The sequence below is a fragment of the Cornus florida genome, unplaced genomic scaffold (genome assembly GCF_030987335.1).
Source record: "Cornus florida cultivar Cherokee Brave unplaced genomic scaffold, ASM3098733v1 CherokeeBrave_3.0.0_Hap2_Chr05, whole genome shotgun sequence".
Classification (NCBI taxonomy): domain Eukaryota; kingdom Viridiplantae; phylum Streptophyta; class Magnoliopsida; order Cornales; family Cornaceae; genus Cornus; species Cornus florida.
Genome location: NW_026775575.1, coordinates 49,685,412 through 49,709,919, shown reverse-complemented (window position 1 = coordinate 49,709,919; position 24,508 = coordinate 49,685,412). Strand labels below are relative to the sequence as shown.

The 24,508-nt window shown below is 38.4% G+C and overlaps 1 long non-coding RNA gene across 5 annotated transcripts; it reads left to right on the top strand.

Annotated features, from left to right (window-relative positions):
- Positions 1-862: 862 nt before the first annotated feature.
- LOC132306431 (uncharacterized) lies at positions 863-19,257 on the top strand. 5 transcript variants are annotated; one of them, XR_009481992.1, is made up of 8 exons: positions 863-2,326; positions 6,670-6,772; positions 6,969-7,100; positions 8,913-9,013; positions 9,227-9,301; positions 15,033-15,424; positions 18,601-18,756; positions 18,851-19,257. It is a non-coding gene; the product is annotated as an uncharacterized LOC132306431 (long non-coding RNA). The 5 variants fall into 5 exon arrangements; XR_009481994.1 differs by lacking the exon at positions 8,913-9,013 and having other exon boundaries at positions 865-2,326; positions 6,670-6,794; XR_009481990.1 differs by lacking the exon at positions 8,913-9,013 and having other exon boundaries at positions 866-2,326.
- The last annotated feature ends 5,251 nt before the right edge of the window (positions 19,258-24,508 follow it).

The following is a 24,508-nucleotide window of genomic DNA, read 5'->3' as shown; positions in this document are numbered from 1 at the left end:
ATAACGTAGGGAAAATTATCGTTATCTCCCCTACAGATAGGTCAAATTACGCCTGCATCGCCTCTAATATGAATAATTCGCTTTTCTACCCTTAGTTTTAATAATTTCGCTTACCCCCTAGACATTCCTGTCCGTATGATTACCAACTAATGAAATTACTCTTCTATCCTCATTGTTTTAATGCATATTTAGTCCAAAAAGTATTGACTATAAATTTACTTTTATGCCTATTACACCTTTAGTAATAGAGAGAGAGAGAGAGAGAGTTAGGAATCTTCGTCTTCCTCGTCAATTCTTCTACACAAATAATGAGTGTGAGTACTCAAGCTCCCAAAGATGACCCAGTTGAGAAAAAAATGTTGATTTATAGCTGAAATCAATAACAAATCAAAACCCACTTGCAAAAACCCAAAATTTGACAAACCCAAAATCCAAAATCGATTATTTTCCCACCATGTCAGGTTAAAAATGTAGAGAAATTTGAGTCTTTGTGTTACTTCATTCGGCAGTGTTATTGGTGGTTGCGGTGACGGTGCAAAGATAGTGGTGGTAGGTTTCACTCTGCGTCATGTTCTAGGTCGTCATCGGCCGATTGGAGCTCAAAGCAATGGATACGTTCTTAGTTCTCTCTTGGGTCAATTTGGGGCTTTATATACAGGGCCGGACGTGGGCCTAGGCGGTCGCCTTGGACCTCCAAATTTTGGGGGCCTCAAATACTGGCCCAACCTATATAGTTATACTAGGCCTCAAAATTTGGCCCAAAACAAAAGTTGATCCTACAGAAAAAAATGCTGATACAGAAATAAGAAATGTTGGTCCATAATAGAAATTAAACGTTTAGGTTTATGGGCCCAATTTTGTTCAGTTTGGCTGTCTTTTAGCCACTGAGTTTCTTTACCCATTTTTATGTTTTTCTTTTTTTGAAGGGAAATGATATTTTTGCCGGTGGATCAGAATCATACGTGGCTGGCAAAAAGAATGGGCTTGGGTGTAATCCATTCATCTTCCCCGGTCTCTCTCCTCTCTGTCTAACCTCCCTCGAGTTCCACCTCCATCTTTTGGGTATTCTTTTCCCCCCTCCTCTCTCTCTTTGTATCTCTCCATCTTCATCGGCGTACTGTAGGTGCAAGCAACGGTGGCCGGAATGCCAGATTTCAGCTCAGGGATGTCAAAGATCAATTGACGATGGTGTGGCCCAGGCGGAGCCGGCGGATCACCAGTTTGGGAAGCCGGGTCCGACAGAGGGCAGTGGCAGCGGCATAGAGCAGCGGTGATGATCAACGACGGGTTAACGGCACCGGAAATACGTTGCTGGAGAAGGAGCGCGTGGGCGAGTTAGATCTACTCTCAGGCGCGTGGGCGCAAGTCAGACGACGGCGGTGATGAACTGTGAGGATGTCGCGGTTCCGGCGGTGATGTGGTCGGTCAGGAACGGCGGTGAGCTGAACAGTGAGCAAGGATCGTCCAGCAACGAACGAGGATCAGATCACGGTGGCTGTGATGCCAGACCCGGCGAGGGCTGTGAGAAGTTAGAACCGCCGAGTCGGAGTCGTAGAGCTTGACCCGGTGATAAACCGATTGTGACAAACCGACGGCAATGATGGATTGCAGTGAAGCTGTCCACGTGTGGGACTCTTTTCACCGGTGTGGTCTCTGTTTCTTGGGTTTGTTGTTGATGGGTGTGTTGAGAAGTGGCCGGAGGAGGACTCGCGAGAGTGGAGGCCCACGGAGGAGTGAGAGTGAGGAGTTACGTAACGGGCTCTGCACGTAGTACAGCGGCCGTCGCGGTGGTGAGTAAGGATGTCGGCAGCGGTACTGAACGGCGACCAAGGCTTCATAGTTTCGGTGAGATGACGGGACACGACAATGATGGAGTCCGGCAGTGGTGAGGTCTGGTTTCGCCGAAAGTTGCAGAGGTTTGCCGGCGTTCTTGGCTGTCCTCTTATTCATCGAAAACTTGTTACCATCAGATTCTCGACTCTAAGCAGTCCTTCGTTGTGGTAGGTTGCAGTTCGGCTCAATCTTGTCATCGGGTGTTTTGTTTGCGATATTTGCTGTCAACGCAATGAAGCCAAATATGATTAATTTATGCCAGCTGGACCGCCACATCATTTATGCCTAGTAAATTGTCAGACATTTCTGCCTGAGTATCACGAATCAAGAAAAAAAATGAAAAAACGAATTGTGTTCTAGGGCTCCTGTCGCTCCTTGATGGCTCGAAGTCGAAGGATAAGATTTGGGTTTGTGTTTGGTAGATTAGCTTCAGTTTCATCAGGAGCAGCGCCAAAAAGATTACAAGTAGCTCATCCAATAATTCCAATTTATGGTACTGGTTCCTTTTTCGCTTTTTCCAATTTGAAATTGATATATTTTTTTTCCTTTATTCAGCGTGTTTATGGAATCTTTTATCTCCTTTTTTTATCAATTTGAATCTAATTTCATTGGTCTGGTTGATTATTGAATTTTGAAAATTTATGGGATGCTTGAAATAGAAGATTTACCCCTTAGAGGTTAGAACAAAAAAGGCTGGATAAATTGGATAATCAAAGTGGAATTATAGTTGGCCACTTGTTATGCCACATAGTGTATTGCTTGAAATCATGCAGGTTACAAGGCAATCAATCTGGCTTCATTTATATTAATTCTTTCTTTTCAAGGAATGTTGATTGAACCCTGCCTTAAATGATTTTGCAGAGAAAACTAAGAAAGGGCTGTCATATATATGAAGAGAATTTAAGTCATGCCTAATATTCCAAGAAAGAACTATGAATTGAAGATTGTGTTAATAATTCGAGGTTTTTTCAAGGTGGGTATGTCTTCTATGATGCATGTGTAAGTGAAAGAAAGAGTTAAGAGTACTAGTGTGAATTGGGTGTTTAATATTAAATAGTAAGTGAGATTGTTTGCTTTGCTTTTGACAAAGTTCTACATCTGTATAAGAGGTTAGAGTTTGTCTTGTTTAGAGCTGTTGAGTTGTATGGGATTATGGATTTAATTGATAACTAGTAACATCTATATATGGAGGTCTGATGAGCTGCAGAGAGGTGTTAATGAAGTTTAGAGGGAGTAAGTGACAGAGATGGAACATGGGGGCATTGGATGACCTTTGTATATATATATATATATATATGCTACTGCGATGACTACTTAATATGTATGTGTGTGTGTGTGTGTGTGTGTGTGTGTATTTCATAGACTTTCTCAGAAGCTCCACTTCCGATAACATTAGCTTCATCAAGGCAATTGAGAATTTCAAATTCAGTAAATCCCAATTTAGAATGATCTCCACTTCGATATTGTGACTCATTTCTTCATCTTCTTGATGTGACCGTATTTCCACACAAACCAACAAAAACTATGCTGCTAAGTATATAAATTGATCTTAGTATCCACAAGTAGCCTTGATATTTGCCTCAACCAAACCGCACAATCACCACACAAGCCTGGATTTAAAGCTATCCTTATAAAATAATCACAGCATAAAGAGGAGGAATATCCCCCAAAAACTAATCATTAGACAAATTTAGCCTATTAAGCTTCAAATTCTGCAACTCAAGTGGTATTTCCAGGAACAGTAATTCTCGGAAAGATCAAGATAAGTATGAACAGGCAAACTACCAATTGTAATCGGGGTGTTGCCTGATAACTTATTTTTGTTTTTCTTGACTATAACTTAAGTTAAATATTTTTTGACATTGAATGTTTGAGACGGGCTAAAGTTTATATAGACACACATGTATAAATCACCTAACATTTACTTATTTATTTATTCTTGTATGTTGTGCTAATAGCTGGCCAAGAAGGGTAATAACTTGAAGAATACGGGAATTCAAAAAGGATAAAAGAATTTTCAAAAATAAAGCAACAAATAACTATAAATTTGTATCAATAATATTAGAGTTGTTAGATTATTAATATATATATATATATATATATATATTAATTATTGGTATTATAGCTTAGTAAGATTTATAAGCATTGCACGTGCTCTTTTACTAGAGAGTGTGTGTATATATATGTTTGTGTGTATAAACTGAGTTCTAATCCAATTAGGTGAGAACTAGGTTATCATTTTCGTCCTTTTTTTCCTATCCACATGGTGTTATGTCGTGATAAATTGTTATAGTTACTAGATTTGTTAACTTTAGGAAGTTAGGTTAAGAAGCCAAATCTCTCTCTCTCTCAATTTGTATGTTATAAATTTTATTTTAAAATATCAAATTAAATCATAGCCCTTTATTATTCCATCTAATGGTTGGATAGTTGAGTATATATAGTTGTTAACACTTGAGGAGGCAAAGGGAACCCAAGAAAATAATTGGGGATCCAATTGTAAAGATGTTCAATCGATTCCATAATCCCACATCGTGCGTTGCCGTCGCGGCATCCGTCATCTATACTCTATTTTTCTCATATCTATCTATTGGGGTTTTGATTGCACTCATCTATACCCAATTGTAAAGATGATGAAGGAGAAGGGGTCGGAGTGTGCGATATGCATGGGAGAGTATGAATCTGGAGATTCCATGAATTGTAGTAGTGAACCAATTCATCGTATTGGTTGAAACATTGACATGCACCATTCCAGGTAGAGACTCACAACTCATCGTCAAGTGAGATGTTAAGAACATGTATGTTACTATTGGCTAAGAATGGTTTGGAGTGATCACATATTATCAAGAAGGACTCGTTTATGCAACAACTTTTGAATGTGCTGAACGGGTAAGAAATGGTAAGATTGCCACATCAGTGGTGGCAACCGGGCTTGGCAAGAATTGTTGAGGGAGTTGCTACACTTCCTGCTAACTCCACCACTAAGAACAACATTAGCAGTAAAAATTTAGGAAACTTCGTTGTTTTTGCTCCCTTCTCTAGTGTGATGTATTAACTACATTTATATGTGGTTGGGTATTTTTGTTGAAGAGACACAGATGGAGTAAGTCTTCCATGAGTCTTTTTCTTCTCCCAGACATTGCGTTTTTCTTCCCATGGCAAATTTGGAAGCTGTGTTTTTTTCTTCCTATTACTAATTATCCAAAAATTGGAAGCTATAATGAAGTTGTGGGTCGATATATAAGTCCACGTATTTGAAAACAAGAAAATAATAAAAATGAAATTTGGAAACTCTGAAATTTTCTTTATTTTTCTCTGTACTAGCCACGTGGAGCCACAAAGAAAAATATAAAAAAAAAGGGTGTTGCAGCTAATGGATCTTCAGCTCTAGATATGTTCTATTTTTTTGGTTTTTTTTTTTTTTTTTTGGCTCTAAATCGTTTATGGTAACGTTCATGGCCAGTACAGAGAAAAGTAAAGAAAATTTCATTATTTTAAATTTTTTGATATAAAGAGTTTCCAAATTTCATTTTACTTATTTTCTGGTTTTCAAATACGCGGACTTATAGATTGACCCACAGCTTCATTAGAGCTTACAATTGTTCCATAATTAGTAGTAGGAAGAAAAAAACAAAGCTTCCAATTTTGGCAGAAGAAGAAGACTCACGGAAGGAAGACTTATGCGGTCTGTGTCTCTTCATCAAAATTACCCAACCACATATAAATGTAGCTAATACCTTACATTAGAGGAGGGAGCAGAAACAATGAGGTTTCCTAAATTTTTACTTCTAATGTTCTTAGTGGTGGAGTTAGCAGGAAGTGTAGCAACTCCCTCAACAACTCTTGCCAAGCCTGGTTATCTCTGCTGCTATGGCCACCTTACCATTTCTTACCCGTTGGGCACACGCAAGAGTTGTTGCCTAAATGAGGCCTTTCCTGATAATATGTACTCCAAACCATTCTTAGCCAATAAACACGTACGTGTTCTTAGCATTTTTCTTGACGGTGAGTTGCGAGTCTCTACCTAGGATGGTGCATGTCAATGCTTCAACCAATCCGATGAATTGGTTGACTACTACAATTCATGGAAGCTCCAGAGTTTCTTCATTTCCTTTTATAAAAAAGATCATAGGGGTAGGTTGTAACTCATGCATTATCAATCACATTAGAGCCTGGGCTTATAATTGGTTTCATATCACAATGTGCCAATAATACTGTTGCGGTCAGTAATTTGAGTCCCGGCATAGGTTTTTGTCAAACATCTATTCCCCAGGAAGTAAGAAATCTTTACTAAGACAGTGTACAGGGATTCTCCTTTCTCCTACCATCAATCCATGTCCCTTTGCGTTTCTTGCTGAAGAGGCAGTTATATATTCTCCTCACGTCATATTTTTTTAGGATTTGTGTCTCAAATTTTTTCAACTTTTAAATTTCCTTTTTGAGTCGTATTTTGTATGATAATTTATTATTTGGCAAGTCTTGGGCTCTAAGGAAATTCTTGTAAGGAAAATATTGGGCTCTAAAAAATTATGTTTGAGACTATAAATAGAGAGGGAGTTGTATGGAGAAGGTAGAGAAGAAAAAAGAATGGAATGTGTGAGTGAGTGGGGAGAGAAGAGAGTGGGTGAGAGTAGGGAGATGCCTCAAAAGAGTTTGGGCATTCTCTACAGTTGTATATTCTCTCCTTGATTCATAATAGTGAAATTTCTTCTCTCCCTAGTTTTGGGTGAACCACGTAAAATGTCGTGTTTTGTTTGTGTGATTGTTTGTGTCATGCTTCCACTATGCCAAACGAAGGGGATTTAATTCCTGACATATTTTATTGTTTGACACCAGCATGGTCAAACGGGATTTGCCGGTTACATGTGGGCAGAATAGCATATGTTATAACTCTGATAATGGTCCAGGTTGTCTCTGCAAATGCCCTCAAGGTTACCAGGTAAACCACTACCTTCCAAATGGTTGGTAGGCTAAATTATATTTGTGTACAATAATACTACTATTATATATTACAAATTTGTGCCCCTCTTCCTGTCTCTTAGTTTCTTTTTTGCAAGTGTTCATGTTTAAAAATTTTCAATATTTTTTTCTCAATTGTTCACAAATATTGACGAGTGCTTGAATAAACTTGACAGTTGCCCAGATATTTGCATCAACACAAATGGGAGTTTTAATTTCTTGCCCAATGGGATATATCAGGGATGGCATAACAAGCCAGGGTTGCAAAATTCCAGCTGATCAATCAATATGGCCAAAGGTTATTGTTGGTAGGTACATAGGTGATTTTTAGAATAGTAGTGATAAGGAGTCCAATGGCCAAAGGTTACTTTGCCATTAGGGATTTTTACTCATTGATACAATTTATTTCTCAATTAATTTTTTTTTCATTACTTATTACGCAAATTCTGTCAGATTAGATGCCTAATAGTTCATTTATTTTATTTTAGATAAGTATTTTAAATTAATCCTTGGAGGGATTGTTTGAATCACCCCGATCTTGTCCTAACCCATTCCATTTAAAAAGCCTGTAGTACAAACTAGATTTTGGAATACTAGCTGGGGTGGTGAGCAATGTCTCCTTGGTGGCTTTCCTTTCTTCCACTACTTTTCATGGTCCCCATTTTAGAGAGTATCACACTCTAAATTCTTGCAAAAGCACTGTTATGGAGCACATTTTGCAACCATTTATGTTTCTCTACTTTTTTCCCCTTGCATCTACAAGGAATTTGAAAATCATTTTTTATTTTTGAAAATTGCATATAATTTTAAGGTATACATCTGTGGCTGTTTTTTTTTTTTTTTCTCTCCCCCCAGCTTTCTAGAAGTTTAGTAAAAATAAAATTTCAAACAGTGCTTTTATATTTTTAATTTTTTTTTCCACAAAAAAATTTAAGTTAGACTTAACTTGATGAACTTCTTAAAGAGGATCTGTATAACGGCCTACTACTGTGCTTCAGTACAGAGTTTGTTAATTAAAATGCCAAGAGCTTGATGAATTTTGTTTTGAATTAATTTGACTGTAGGCATTGGCATAACAATTTTGGCATTACTTGTGGGATGTCCTTTGTTATATTGGTTGGGGTTTCAAGAGAAGAAAACTCCTCCAACTTGGAGCAAAGTATTTTTAGCAAAATGGTGGTTTGATGTTACAGCAACAACTCTCAAAACTTTATGGTTCAGCGCAGACGACCAAAATCTTTACCGTAGAAGAGGTGAAGAAGGCAACCAATGATGTCAATGAAAGTGGGATTGTCTGTTGAGGAGGCTTTGGTACAACTTACAAAGGAGTTTTAGCATAAAACTAAATAGGGGTAGGAGTTTGCATATGCTATCATCATCAAAAGATCCCACGCTTATAGTTGGTTGTGTGTCACGATGTGACAATAATACTTTTGCGGTCAGTAATTCGAGCTATGGCATAGGTTTTTGCCAAACATCAATTCCCCAAGGAGTAAGAGATCTTACTTTGACATTTTACAGGTATTGGGAAATAAACTATACGCCGGTGTTGGGATTCAATCCATGTAGCTTCGCATTTCTTGCTGGAGAGGCTAGTTATATATTCTCCTCACATCATGTTTTATAGTCTGACACCAGCACGGTCAAATGGAACTTGCCGGTTGTGCATGATTGGGCTGTTGGCTCTGGGACTTATTATTCTCACATCGTGACACACAACCAACTATAAGCGTGGAAATCTTTTGATGATGATAACATATGCAAACACCTACCCCTATTTAGTTTTATGCTAAAACTCCTTTGTAAGTTGTACCAAAGCCTCCTCAACTGACGATCCCAATTTCATTGGTTGCCTTCTTCACCTCTTCTATGGTAAAGATTTTGGTTGTCAGAGCTGAACTATCAAATTTTGAGAGTTGTTGCTGTAACATGAAACTACAATTTTGCTAAAAAATACTTTGCTCCAAGTTGGATGAGTTTTCTTCTCTTGAAACCCCGGCCAATATAACAAAGGACATCCCACAAATAATGCCAACGCCTATAATAAAATTAATTCAAAACTAAATTCCTCAAGCTCTTGGCCTTTTAATTAATTCACTCTGTTCTGAATTGCTTCGTAGAGTCACCACGGGAGAGGATCAACATGGAAGATGCTCTGACTACACTAAAAAAATATCAAACACACGTTTCTTGCAAGTTGGGAAAAGCTAGAAACATGAAGGTATCTGTTTTATGTTACTTCTAGTTGTGTATCGAATTTTAAAAATTTTGTGCCACTAGTATAAAGTTTGATATGATGTATGTCGAAGAATGTCTATATTAAGGAATCAAGGATAATAAGTATATATATATATGTTATGGGCTGATAGTGTGATTTTATTGTAACAGATATATATATATGTTATGGGCTGATAGTGTGATTTTATTGTAACAGATTGCATTGCTTTGAGAGATGGAACTATTTGTAGCTCCTATGCTTCATGAAATCAGAACTATTTCTCAAAGGAAGGTGGAGGCACATATATTTTGGGTCATTTTGATTAGAAAATATATATATGGTGTGTATATATATATATATATGGTGTTGTCTGTCAGACTGTTGGCTTGATTGTCCTTAGGATCTTATGGTCATGTATTGCTTCAGCTCTGTATACCCTTTATATATATATATATATATATATAGCTAGCAGTGTGTTGCATGTATGTTTTCATGGTATCTGTACATCATGCTTGGGTGAATTACCCTCACCTTCCCTGAGGTTTGCACTTTTTGCCTGTAGATGAAAGTTTTGAAATAATAGAAGTCAATTTGATGAAAGTATTTGTCAACACCACTCTGTTAAAGGTTTGGTAGTGTTATTAAGGATTTTTATTATTATTATTTTTTTGATAAGTTATTATTAAGGATTTTTATTTGAATACCAAAAATGCCCTTCAATAATTTGTGTGTACTTTTGTTTGTTAATTTTATTTCATTAAATATATAATTAATACAGTATACATACAACACATTATTTATGCTTATTATAAAAAATATATATGCACACATGTAAATCATATGGAATTATGGACCACCAACACCACCACCATCCTATCTCCTCCACCACCGGTTCACCACCTTCGCCTGCCACCACCCCTTACCTCAATCTCTTCTCTCGGTTCTTTCTTCGCCACCATCAATTCATCCCCACAACCCACTCCACCACCAGCTCTACTTTTCCCTCTTGATTGTGAAGATATGCTGCTTGTTGGAGACCATGTTAACGAAGCATCGAGAAGAAGTCCTGGGACGAGAATAGGAGATGCAAGAAGCTTTGGGACCCAAGAGCTCATAGTCGAAGCCAAGAGGGACCTTGACGGGATTGGAGGGGTCCCATTCCACCATTTTATGTCTCTATAACACCATAAATTTTCAACCTATTTGGTTAAGTTTGGGAGTTGCGGTGTTTGGTGAGTAGTATGGCGCAGTTGAGGAATTGGAGGGTGGATCGATGGTCTAGTGAGGGATTAGAGGGTTGATTGATGGTCTTGGTTGATGGGATTGGAGGGTTTTTGTGTTTGGGTGACAATTTGGTGAAGGGATGGAAGTAATCGGAAAAAATGGTAGATGTTGTTGAAATTGGAGATCTGGTATTTGAAAATCCAATACGGGTAAATCTAGGTCGGAGTGGTTGAATAGTTCCGAGATGGCCCTCCCCATATGTACTGTAAAAGGTTCGAGCTGCTCTTGTTCTTTTTTCCGCAGTACGGTTTTAGCTGACGTTGCTCCCTCTGTCTGTGTGTTTGGTTGTCTGTGTGAGAGGAGATGGGTAGTGGTGACAGACTGACGGTGGAGATGGTGGTGGTGGTTGCGGCGGTGGATTACTGTGTTGTGATGTGAATTATGATAGGGTGAGTGGGGGGGAGAAGGAGAGGGGTAATGCTAAGGGAGGAGGGAGGGGTAGGGGGGTGAAGGGGATAATTGTTTCCTCATGAAGTTTCGAATTTTATCGTGGAATGTCCGCGGTCTGAACGATCCGGGCAAGCGCAGGGTGGTGAAGATGGCAGTGAGGAAATGGGGGGTGCACTTGGTGTGTCTTCAAGAAACAAAGATTGATTCTTTGTCTGATCGTGTGGTGAAAAGTCTGTGGGGCAACCGCTTTGTTGAATGGGAGGCGTTGGATGCTGTTGGGACTTCAGGAGGTGTTCTTATTATGTGGGATAGGAGATGGCTGACTAAAGTTGATGTTTGCAGAGGGAGATTTTCTTTATCTTGTGCTTTTGTGATGGAGGAGGATGGCTTCACTTGGGGTTTTTCTAGGGTGTATGGGTCGATTGATGATGTTGTGAGGGATGGTTTGTGGGAGGAGTTGAGTGGGGTGAAGGGGAGGTGGTCTCTTCCTTGGTGTATGGCAGGAGACTTTAATGTGGTTAGATGCCCGGCGGAGAGGTCTACAGTTGGCCCGTGGACTCAGGCTATGATGCACTTTTCTGATTTTATTGATGGCCACCAGCTTATTGATCTCCCTCTTGAGGGAGCTTCCTTTACTTGGTCCAGTGGAAGGGAAGTTCCAACTTTCTCTCGCATTGATAGATTTTTTATTTCAAGTGAATGGGAGGAGAAATTCCCGGATGTTGTTCAGGCAGTTTTGGCTAGGGTGACGTTGGATCACATTCCCTTGGTTTTGGACTGTGGAGGTTTGAGATCTCGCAGTACTCCTTTCAGATTTGAGAACATGTGGCTTCGTGCGGATAACTTCCAGGAATTTGTCCATTCTTGGTGGGAGGAGAATCTGGTGGTGGGTACATCGAGCCATATTCTTGCTGGAAAGCTTCGAATCCTGAAAACAAATCTTAAAAGGTGGAATAAGGAGGTGTTTGGGAGCTTGGTGTGAAGGAAGAATAGGGCTTTGGCTGATATTGCGGAGATTGATCGATTGGAAGGGGAGGGTGTTATTACGGAATCGCAACGCAGTAGAAGAGCAGCTTGCCAGGCAAAATGTGTGGAGATTGCTCTTTTGGAGGAAATCTCGTGGCGTCAGAAATCTTGGGCATTATGGCTCAAAGAGGGGGATCGTAATACGAAGTTTTTTCACAGAACTGCTAATGCTAATAGGAGGAGTAATCATATTAGGCGGATGTGTGTGGATGGTGCAGTTTTGTCTTCGGAGGAGGAGGTGCGAAGTGCTATTGTCTCTTTCTATCAAAGACTTTATTCTGAGCCTCTTCGTTGGAGACCTCGTCTAGATGGTCTTCACTTCGATTCTATTTCTGCCTTGGAGAGAGATGGGCTGGAAAATCCTTTTTCAGAGGAGGAAGTGCTGAAGGCTTTAAAGAGTTGCAATGGTGATAAGGCTCCAGGTCCTGATGGTTTCACGATGAGATTTTTGTTGGAAAGCTGGGAGGTGGTCCGGTACGAGATTATAGGCACTTTTCATGAGTTCCATTCCACGGGGCGATTTGAGAAATCGCTTAACGCATCTTTTATTGCCCTTATTCCTAAAAAGGGTGGTGCTTCTAATATCAAGGATTTTAGACCTATTAGTCTGATCAGGTGCATTTACAAGATCATTGCAAAAGTCCTTGCCTTTAGATTGAGGGAGGTCCTGGATGGAGTTATCTTTGAGTCTCAGAATGCTTTCGTTGGGGGTAGACAGATTCTGGATTCCGCTCTTATTGCTAGCGAATGTGTGGATTCTAGACTTCGTAGTGGGACTCCTGCAAGCTGGATATTGAGAAAGCCTATGATCATGTTTGCTGGAATTTCCTGTTCTATCTGTTGGAGAGGATGGGTTTTGGTGAGAGATGGAGGAAGTGGATTGTTTCTTGTGTTTCCACTGTCAGGTTTTCGGTGTTGGTGAATGGCTCTCCTTCGGGGTTCTTTGGCAGTTCTCGTGGGTTGAGACAGGGGGATCCTCTCTCCCCTTTTCTTTTTATTATTGTTATGGAGGCCCTTAGCAGGCTAATGAGAAGGGCAGTGGATTTGGGTTTTCTTAGGGGTTTTAAGATTGGCCCTGAATCAGTTTAGCAGTTGGAGATCTCTCATTTACTTTTTGCGGATGACACTATTGTTTTTTGTGAGGCTGATGTATCCCAGTTGAGGTATCTGAGATGTGTTTTGGTTTGTTTCCAGGCTGTTTCTGGTTTGAAAGTAAACGTGGGAAAGAGTGTGATTGTTCCTGTGGGGGAGGTTCAAGAGGTGGACACTCTGGCTGCTGTTCTAGGGTGTGGGACGCAACGCTTTCCTATCTCGTACTTGGGTTTGCCGCTGGGGGACTCGGCTAGGAGGGTGGGAAGTTGGAACCCGGTGATTGAGCGGGTCGAGAGAAGATTAGCGGGTTGGAAAAAACAATATCTGTCAAAGGGCGGTAAAGTTACGTTAGTGAAGAGCACTTTGTTAAGCCTTCCAACGTACTTTCTTTCGCTTTTTCGTATTCCAGACTCTATTGTTGGAAGACTAGAAATGCTCCGCGGGGGGGGGGGGGGGGGTCGCGGAGAAGAGTTTAAGTATCATCTTGTCAAATGAGAACAGGTTTGCAGGCCTATTCGGTTGGGAGGGCTTGGAATTAGGAGATTGGCCCTTTTCAATTGTGCTCTTCTTGGTAAGTGGCTTTGGAGATTTGGTAAGGAAAGACATAGATTATGGAGAAGGGTTATCTCATGTCGCTTTGGGGAGGAGAGAGGAGGGTGGTCAGTTAGACCAGTCAGGTCTGTTAGCGGAGTGGGGGTGTGGAGGGCCATTGGTAAGGGGTGGGATGCCTTTTCCAAACATATTAGATTCAGAGTTCGGGATGGAAGAACTGTCCGGTTTTGGGAGGATCCATGGTGTGATGATAGGCTTTTGGCCCTATTGTTTCTCAGGCTTTTCAGGATTGCTGTTGACAAACATGCTATGGTTGCTGACTACTATCACCTTGATAGTGGAAGGTTGTATTGGGATGTGCGTTTCCGGCGAGCTTTTCAGGATTGGGAGTTGGATGATGTCACTGGGTTTTTGGCTCTCCTTTACGGACAGGAGGTGGAGGGGTCTGGGGCAGATTCCTTGATTTGGGTGCCTTCTTCTTAGGGGATGTTCCAGTTCCGGTCCTTTTTTGTGTGCCTTTCTGGTTTTCATGGTACCTCATTCCCATGGAAGACGGTGTGGAGGTCTAAGGTGCCTCTTAGGGTGGCCTTTTTTACGTGGACTGCAGCTTGGAGTAAGATTTTGACTTTGGACAATTTGAGGAAGCGAAGGCATAGGTGTTGTCTTTGCAAGATTAATGGGGAGTCGGTGGATCATCTTTTGCTACACTGTCCTGTGGCTCATAATTGTTGGAGTTTGATGTTTGGCCTGTTTGGTATTCATTGGGTCATGCCTCGGTCATCTTGGGAGTCGTTAGATATGTGGAGGGGCCAATGGGTGGGGGCTCAGGCCAGAGTTTTTTGGAGAGTGACCCCTTTTTGTATTTGGTGGAGCCTTTGGAGAGAGCGTAATGGAAGATCTTTTGAGGGAAAGGAATCCTCCATTGGGGTGTTAAAATTTTCTATCATTTGTAATTTGTTTTGTTGGGGTCAGGGGAGAGACTACTCTTCTCTTGAGGATATTGTTGATTTTATGAACTCTTTGAGTTCATAGGCTCCGTTTTGTCTTTGTATAGTTTGGGACGCGTTCCCCTTTTGAACGCTTTTAATACAATTTACTTATCAAATATATATATATATATATATATATATATTACTATAATCTAGTATATTTTATTAAATTTGTATTTAATATTTAATAATTTTTTGCTTATGTCAGCATTGAGGTAATTGAAATATAAATTATTAAAAGTGAGGGTGAGGGTATTTTTGTACTTTTATAATAAACTTTGACGGTGTTAAGAAATCCAACTCTGATATGGGGTGTTAGAGTGATTTTTTTTAAAGTTTCATCTACAAGTAATAAGTCCAAAACTCAGGGGAGGTCAGGGTAATTCACCCTAATACTTTTGATTAATGGATTTCTTGTCTTCTTAAGTATTAATTATTTTACCTCCTTGTGGTCCCCGTGGTTTTAGTGTATGATTTAGTTCTTAATATAATTTAAATTCTTAATTGAATTTTCAAATAAAAAATAAAATGAACAAGCCAAAATTTTGTAGAAAAAACTTATTGGTTGCAACCTTCCTCATAAAAATGTTGCAATGCATCTCACTAGAAATGTGTCCAATAGACTACTACTTAAGGTGCAATTAAGGCCCTGTTTGGTAGGTGATTTGCTTTTGATGTTTTTGTTGCAGGCCCGCACAGTAACCCAAAAGTGGTCCAAAGCATGTTTGGTTGGTTATGTTTTGTTTGAACAATTGTAAAACATTTCAATAAAAAGGCTCAAAACTTGAAACACCAAAATGGTGTTTTAAGTTGTTTCAGCATTGTTTGGCCCACTCATGCACTGTAGCAGAGGAAGCATTTGAGCCAAACTTATAACACTCTATTACAGGTATAAAGAGGACACTTTAAAACATTTTAGGTCATTTTGCACCCCAACTTTCTCTCTCCTCCATCGATGCTCTTTGTGGCGATTCGACTATAGTGCTTGGGTTCCTAAAAACTTCGATCGATTCAAGCTTTTTTTGCTTAAAACCGCCACCGATCTGAAGCTCTTTGCACTTTTTTTCGAAGAAGAAGCCAGGTTTGACCCATTTGGTTTAACTTTGTTCAATTAAGTTCAATGTATCGACTGTTTTTCAGGTTTTTGGTTGGAAATCCATAGATGGTGTGTAATATTTTTTGATTTTGGAGTTGTTTTAAAACTTTTTTTATTTTTCTAGAAAACCCTAGTTTTTCTTTCTGTTTTATGAAAGATCGAACAAAAAACTCTTCTATATTGTATGATTTGAGCTTATATTTGAAGGGGAAACCAATATTTATGGAAACTTCAAAATTTTCTTTCGGTTTCGTACAAATATGTACGAAAAATGAACAAGCGTGGTTTAATGGACATGGATCTAACAATAGGGATTTGTTTTTCCTATGTTTTCTCTACGTATTACAAAGGATTTCTTTTTCTTTTACCATTTTATTTTGCATTACACTTTGATCATAATAAGATAAGCTTTTGTATTAATTTTAAGGGTTAATTATGACAACATCCCCTGAGGTTTGTCATATTGTCAGCCATATAGAACTTAGTCATTTTTTTATCAAAGACACTCCCTGTGAGAATTTTGTTCCAAACAAGCCCTTAAAACATTCTAAAAGATGACATTGCCTTTCAATGTTTAATTCATTTTTATGATAAAATATCATAACTCATGAAAAATCAACTTTGCTCTTATATATATACACTATTATATCTGACCACCGACCATCCCTACACCACCGTAACTTCCACACTTCCACAATCTCACGGCCTCCTTCCTCCCTATTCTTCAATCACCATCACCTAATCCAAGACAACCTAAGAAAAACCCACCCATTCGATTTCACCCAAACCATTCATCACTCACTACTTAGGGTTTCCAATAAAAACCCTCTCCTTATCTTTTAGAAGCATAATCGATGGTGAACTGTGGCGGTGAGCGACGATTGGTTGGAATAGGCTATGGACGGTTCGCGGTAGAGAGCATGGAACAACGATGGACGAGAGGCGGGACAGTGATGGGCTCAGTACGGTTGTGGGGAAGTCGGCTGATTTGGCCATGAGTTACTCGTGGCGGTGAGCTTGGGGCTTCACTCGGAATGGTGAGGTCGGCTGAGATGGAGCGACGCTAGCGGACTGTGTTCGCGGCTGTGATGAATTGATCGGCTGTGATGGACGGCGGATCAGCCGATAGAGGGCTCGGCCGTGAGAGGAACTGTGGCGTGGAACCGAGGGGCAAGAATCGGCTGGCTAGCTTCACCGGTTTTAACCAAAGCGACGGAAAGCTTAGAACAGAGGACTCAGCTGTGATGCGGCGGCTGATGGCGAGCTTGTGGCTTCGGATGATGGTGGTGGCGAGCTCAACAGTGGAGGAGCCGGTCGTGATGGGCGATGGCAAGGAGCTCGGATTCTGGCAAGCAAATTAAGACTGCCAGAGAGGAAGATTTGGTGACGGCGGAACAGCGGTGCAGAGAAGAGTCCGGTGAGGAGGAAGACGCTGAGGATGTTATGTCCGGTGAGCAAAGACGGCAAGAATCCTTGAACATTAGTTGTAGGTTCTGTGCATCGTGGGTGTGATAGGGTGGTGGTGGGTTCCGAGTCAATCAAGACAATCTTGCGTCACAACATTTAGGAGTGGATGGTGGTGACTGTTGGTTTGGTTTATTAGTAGGGTATTTTGGTCAATAAAAAAGAATTGTATTGGATAAAATGGTAATTGAATATATCAAGGGACAATAATGTCAATTCACCAGCATTGGGGTATCTTTGTTAGTTTTATCAAACCTAAGGGGGTGTCTTTGTTAAAAAAATGACTAAGTTGTATATGGCTGTCAATATGGCAAATCTCAGGGGGTGTCGTTGTAATTAACCCTAATTCTAATTATCTTTTGGAAAATAAATTTTTCATTTTGGTTAGTCACTGAATCCTTTAATTCTTGGAAAGGAGTTTATATATATATATATATATATATATTTTATAAAAAGTAAATTCACAATTTTTTTTTAATTGGAAGGATGAGGGAAAAACAACTTTCTAGTAATTATGACATCTCATTTGGAGTAGTTTTGTGATTTTGTCTAATGAGAAAGGGATGGTTTCATGGTGGTATATGAATTATAACACTGATAAATCATCTTTGCTTCAATAAATTAGTAGATTTTCTGCTAAATTTATATTCCAACAATGAAAATTTTTAACTTAAATTTAAATAATATAATCTGGTCAATTTGGAAAATAAGAAATAGTGATAAGGAATAAGGAGAAAGTATTGGACACTCGATATTTTCCCAACAATAAGGAGAAAGTATTGGTCAATTTGCTGGACTCTTGTGGAGTTTCATTATAAGTTGTTGGTGTGTTATAAATTTGTTGTTGGGTGCTTTAAGCTGGATGAGAGCAAGATTGTTTATTTCAAGGAAAGGGCCTGCAATAGTTGGTGTTGTGCTGACACAGTTTTAAGTTAGTTTTGTTTGAGGTTTTGATATTAGGTTTATTATTGTGAGAGTTTTTTTTTGTTGGTGGTCGATTTTTTCCCTGTGCTTTTTGAGTATTGTCCTTGTTGGCTGTGTTGGTTTGATTGTGTTTTTGTGTTGTTTTGTTTTGTTGGTGGAGAGGTATGCCTCCTTGAATGTTGTACTCACAGTTTGTGATTTAGGAATAAAAATCAAGCTTGCTTCTTGAAAAACAAAAAAAGAATAGTTAATCCGCTGGTCTTATCTTTTATTTTATTTTTTTATTTATTTAAAATCTGGGAAAGTTTATTTTTTTTCTCATTATGGATTGGTGGCATTGGAGCTTTTTTTATGCTGGGGAATGTCTCTTGAATACTTGTTTTAATTTGTTAATGAAGGTCTAATTACCTAAAAAAAAGTATCTATAATTATTCCGTCTTTGTTAGGCAAAAAGTGTTGGTGCACTCGTTAATCTCTGCAAAGAACTTTTGAGCCAAGTATTTCACAAAGTTGATATGAACTTTTTAAATCATCTATTTCTGGATGTCTTCATGCCCAGATAATTCTGTTTGCTGCCAGAGTTATTCACTAACTATGAGTTTATTTTGACTTTCTTCTTCCTTTTTTATTTCGATACGTGTTTAGATAAATATGTGGTTTGGGCATATCAATTGTGGTTGACTGTTTGAGAGTGGTGGGTGTTGTCACTACTCTAATTGGTGGCTGAGTTTGGTTGTTGCTATCACATTTTCATTTTTTTATGCTCAATTCAGATTCATACGAGGTTGGGGTCACTGCTTGCTGCTAAAGCCCGTTTTGTTTCTAAATTTTTGTTGGTATCGATGTTGATGGTCACTGGAAAATGAGGAATTTAGGGTGGAGGATACTCCTAGGGGTTGGTACTATATTGTCAGAGTATAAAAAAAAAGGTGAGCACGTCATTTTTCTGCTCAATTACTTTTAATAAATTTTCCTCCCGTTACTGCATTTTGCTAATGTGTCTTTTTGTTTCTAATTTTCAAGGGAATTCATGTTGATGATGATTGGAATATTCCAAGTATTATTTGGATTATGTTATGTGTGTTTGGTGCTATAATGGGTCATTGTTGCCGTTTGGAGTGGACTTCCAATTGTGACTACGTTGCTGTTTGCAAAATTTGGAACCTATCGGACTAGTGCTTTCTTCAGTAATGGTAGACTTAAAAGGGACTACTCTTAGGGCTTGGTTGTTTTTCATGGTGTAAGATTTTAGAAAGCACTTGGAAGTATAGTAAGAAATTTTTTTCCAATTTTACCTTCGGTAAAGAATACAATTCAAGAGCTGTGAGGGATGAAACATCATTATGTAAAAAATTTGGATTGTTGTTTATTATATATGCAGGTTGTATATTGTGCTATTAAATGTATTTCAATGGAATGGATGGTTTAGTTGAGTTGAATTGAATTAGCTATCTGTTTTTTTTTTCAAAGAAAACTTATAGGATGAAAAAATTTCTGTAAAAAATTCTAAGCAATGAAGTCAAACCAGGTTCATGGAAAGCAAAAGATGTGTTGAGGTTTGCTAATCATAATAATACAAATACATAAAGCAAAGAAAAGGAGTTCTCTAGAACCATGGATAATGGAGAAACTAAAGGTAAATCAAATTATAGGTACTCATATCTAATCTTGTTTATACCTAATCCTGTTTAATTGTGGCTATTTTCATATAAATTGATGTAAATCAAGGGGTTGTTTGGTAATGTTTTTATTTCTTGTTTCTAAAAGGCCAAAAAAACAGAAATAGGTAAGATATGTTTGGTAAGGATATTTCTGTAGAAGAAGAAGAAGTTGTTTTCACTTGTTTCTAATCAAAACACAAACATATTCTTGACGTATTCCCAACCTATATGTTTCTTATTCACGACTCTAATCTCAAGAAGTCTTTTCATCACTCACGCACTTTTCTTATTCACCTAACGTTTCATCGACGACAACTCCCAGGTTTGTCTCTCTCTTATTATTCACACTCAATTGCAAGTTTCTCTCTTCACCCTTTCTCTCTTTTGTGTTTGATTATCTCTTTTTCATTGCGATTGAAACCTTATAAATTGGGCCAAATTAAAACCATAGAGATAATTATAGGTATATATATATATACACAAACAGGTATCACTATATGATATTTTAATTAGCTCTCAAGTACTTAATAATTTCTAAGTACATGTACGTGATTCCAAATAATTGTTTTTTTCACTAACGTCACAGGTAGTGTTTAATTGATTGGTTTGAGGATAAATTCACACCTTTCAATACTCAAGCTTGTTAAGTCACAGAATAATAAAGTGATGTTCAATTTGTATGACCAAAATTAACAAAACTAAAACGTTCTAATGAAACTACAAGAGTGTTGACCCTAAAATCGGCTCTTAAGATCCGATTTTAAATTGAGATGGAGTGGGCTTTCCAGAACCACTTGTGTGATTCAAGCGTAAATTGTCAACTTTAATCCCTTTGAGTAAGTTGACTTTCAGGCGATGCGAGATAAAAAGGAATAATAAAATTCCTCTTTTAAGTTCAATAATGTCTTAGTTAAAATGACTTTATCAGTGAATAATATATATAGTAACGTATCAAGAGAATAGAAAGGGGAAGAAATAGATATAGAAAATGATAGGGAGGAGATAGGGAGAAAGAGATATAGGGAGAGAGATAGGTATAGCAATGATGCTATTTGAGGAAAATGCTTGAGAAAGCAAATAAAATAATAAATTGATTCTGAGGGTGCTGGACCACTTACAAAGCATGCCCATAGCATTATTTATAGAAAATTACGTAAAACAAACTCCTCTATGTAAGTATTTTACTTGCATTACAACTCTATCATTTAATCAACTATTAATTCAAAATAAACTAATCCTATAGATAACATAATTATGCAACTAAAACTAACTAAAAGATAAGTCTTAAAACAATGATCTTTATCCACAACTTATTCAAAATACTTTTCCCGTCTTTGTATGCAATTTCAACTTCAATCTACGTGGAATATCACCATTCTCTACTGCCACGTCATCAATACAAAATTTACCAAAATGGGTGTCAACAATGCCCCCCATTTTAAATGTCTTATCGGCTGTCGGCCGCCCAAGCTGATAAGATATTTGAAATTTTAAAATACATTGGAAGGAAATTTTGAGTTAATTAATTGAAATAAGATTGCAAATCAGTGAGCTCCAAAGCTTTATTTCTTCTAAATCACCCTAAGATGATCTTTATTTAGCCAAATCTGCCGATTTAGGCTTCTTCCTAAATTCTCAGAAAGTTTGCCGATATCACTTGCCCATAAACCCAGGAAGGACTTGCCCCCCATGTAATTTCTAACTCCATTAGCAAATTATGATTATGATCGACAGGAATTAAATTATTGTGAAGCGTCATTCTAGCCGATCTGTCTATTATCTCTACGACATTGTGCCAGGAAGGAGTTTTCTTAGCTGATTTCATTTCAGCCGATTTTGCTTTCAGCTCTATTAGCAGGGCTGTTTCAAAATTCCATTGATCGGCAAGCATGACCCCACTATAATCAGCAGAAGTATAGATATGTCGTAAAATAACCTTTGACGATTTTACATTCAGCTGAATCGGCAGGACTGCATCATGCCCAAAAGTCCACTGATCGGCAAATATGACCTCATTATAATTGGCATGCTGAAATGGAGCGTATGGATCAACTAACTTTTGTTGGGGATTTGCAATCACATGCCCCCCGGCAGTCGCTGGTTTTTTAGCCGATTTTCTTTTAGCTGATTTTGCCTCAGCCAATTTTCTCAACCGAGCTCTAAGTAACCTTTTGAAATTAAGATCGGCAAGTCTTTTTTTCCTTTGCTTGAAATTGGGTTGAGGATAGCGATTTAAAACAATTCTTTCAGTTGATGATTGCTTTTGCCGTGTCACAATCGGCAAGGAATGTTAGTGCATAGGCTGTTTTGCTTTCAGCCGAATTTCTGGTAAAATTTCCTGCCGAGATCGGCAAGGCTGGACAATTTCAGTACCAAGCTAATAGTTTGTCCAACTTTGTTGTTGATAAGTTACCTGTTGTGACTGATTTACCAATTATCGATAATCGGTTGCTGGAACTTGCCGATAATCTAATGCTGGTGACTGAAATTTTGCTGGTGTCGGATAATAATCGTGCCGATCATACGGCAGATATTTTCTGCTGTTAAGAATCGCAAAATCATTATTAGGCTGAAGTGGAACATACGGGCCAACCTATTCCCGTTGTGGATTTGCAATCACATGCCCCCCGGCAGCCACTGGTGGTACTGATGGAGCTTGTGAGTTATTCTTCCCTCGGTTCTGATTTCCCCCTGTCTCTTGGAGTTCTCTTTGAGGCAAAATCGGCAATGCTTGCGAGTGTTGTTGATTCTGATTTTGCTAACGTAGTACCGATGGTTGAGGACGTTTACGCCCTTGAGCTATCTCGCCCTGGATTAAGGCTGAAACTTGAGCCAACATTGCTTTAATCTCCTGATTCGCCTGCCGATAATTGGCTGTTAGTCACTGATCATTTTCAAGCCAACCATACGACTGCTTGGCTATCGGCTGCTCCCTGAGTACTGGAGGTTGTGATACGGGGGTGATATGTTGATTTGCCACTTGCTGATAATCGACTGTTGGCGTTTGCTGATAATCAATTATTGGAGTCTGCCGATAATCAGCGGCTGCAGGAACATGTCGATAATCGAATGCTGGAACATGCCGATAATCAACGGCTGTTGGCGTCTGCCGATAATCAACTGCTGAAACTTACCGATAATCTGATTTTGAAACTTGCCGATAATCAGCGATTGTTGGCGTCTGCCGATAATACACTGCTGGAACATGCCGATAATCAGCGACTTCTGGAACATGCTGATAATCGACTATTGGAACATGCCAATAATTAGTGGCTGCTGGAACATGCCGATAATCGAATTTTAGAACATGTTGATAATCGGTTGTTGTTGGCGTCTGCCGATAATCAACTGCTGGAACATGCCGATAATTAGCAGCTGCTGGAACATGCCGATAATCGTCTGACCAACCATATGACTGATTAGAATACTAGTACATCGACTGATTTGACTGATGAGAATATTTGTATGTCGGTTGAGAAACCGACTGCATATTTTTTACTATAAATAACTAACCTAGTGGGGTCCCACCGGGCGTACCAAAAACGTTGACCCTAAAATTGGTTCCTAAGATCAGATCTTACATTGAGATGGAGCGGGCGTGCCAGAACCACTTGTGTGGTTCAAGTGTAAATTGTCAACTTTAGTCCCTTTGAGCAAGTTGACTTTCAGGCGATGCGAGGAAAAAAGGGAACAATAAAATTCCTCTTTTAAGTTTAATAATGCCTTAGTTAAAAGGACTTTATCAGTGAATAATATATATAGTAACGTATCAAGAGAATAGAAAGGGGAAGAAATAGATATAGAAAATGATAGGGAGAAAAGATAAAGAGAAAGAGATATAGGGAGAGAAATAGAACGAGACTGAAATAGAGAGGGAGAGAGATAGATATACCAATGATGCTATTTGAGGAAAGTGCTTGAGAAAGCAAACAAAACAATAAATTGATTCTGAGGGTGCTGGACCTCTTACAAAGCATGCCTATAGCATTATTTATGGAAAACTACGTAAAACAAACTGCTTTATGCAAGTATTTTACTTGCATTACAACTCTATTATTTAATCAACTATTAATTCAAAATAAACTAATCTTATAGATAACATAATTATGCAACTAAAACTAACTAAAAGATAAGTCTTAAAACAATGATCTTTATCCATAACTTATTCAAAAAACTTTTCCCATCTTTATATGCAATTTCAACTTCAATCTACGTGGAATATCACCATTCTCTACTTCCACTTCATCAATACAAAATTTACCAAAATGGGTGTCAACAATTAGTCAAGTTCGATATATATATAATATTTCGGTTCTTAGAATTTTGAATCATTAAAATGTAAATTTGTTAATTTGTAATACCCTTAATATTTAAAAAGGATATAGTTGGAATTTAAATTTAGTTTTCTTTGATTTTTATTTCATTTTTATTTAATGATGTGGATTATTTGGTTTATGTACATTTAAATGTGATTATTTGGTTTTGTGCTTAATTGTAATTGTCTATTTGTTTTAATTTAATTGTTTGTTATTTTTTTTTATGTGTCGTATATTTAATTTAGTTGTTTAATTGAAATTGTTTTAATTTGGTTATGGGTTAATTTAACTATTTGATAAATGATGTTTAATTGACGTGTATTTGGTAGATTATATTTGATAGCTTTTATAATTTGTTTGTGTCGTAGGATTTTATTGTTTTGTATAATTTGGTTGCCGACTTGTATTAGGGTTTAATTAAAGCCTATAGAGATACGGGTATAATCAGAGTTAAGATTGGGATGCCTATATATATATATCCTGATACGTCTGTTAGGGTTAGGAAAAACCCTATTCACGTAATAAGGTTTTGAGAGGAAAACCAGAGAGAAGCTCTCGAGAGGAAACCCAGAAAGAAGCTTAAGGGGAAACAGAGAGGGTCTTGAGAGATAACTTGTGAGGCTAAAGGAGAAGGAAGGGGTTGCTTCGAGATGGAACCAAGAAGCAACAGAAGACTAGAACAGTGATCAAAGGAAGGAACAGTC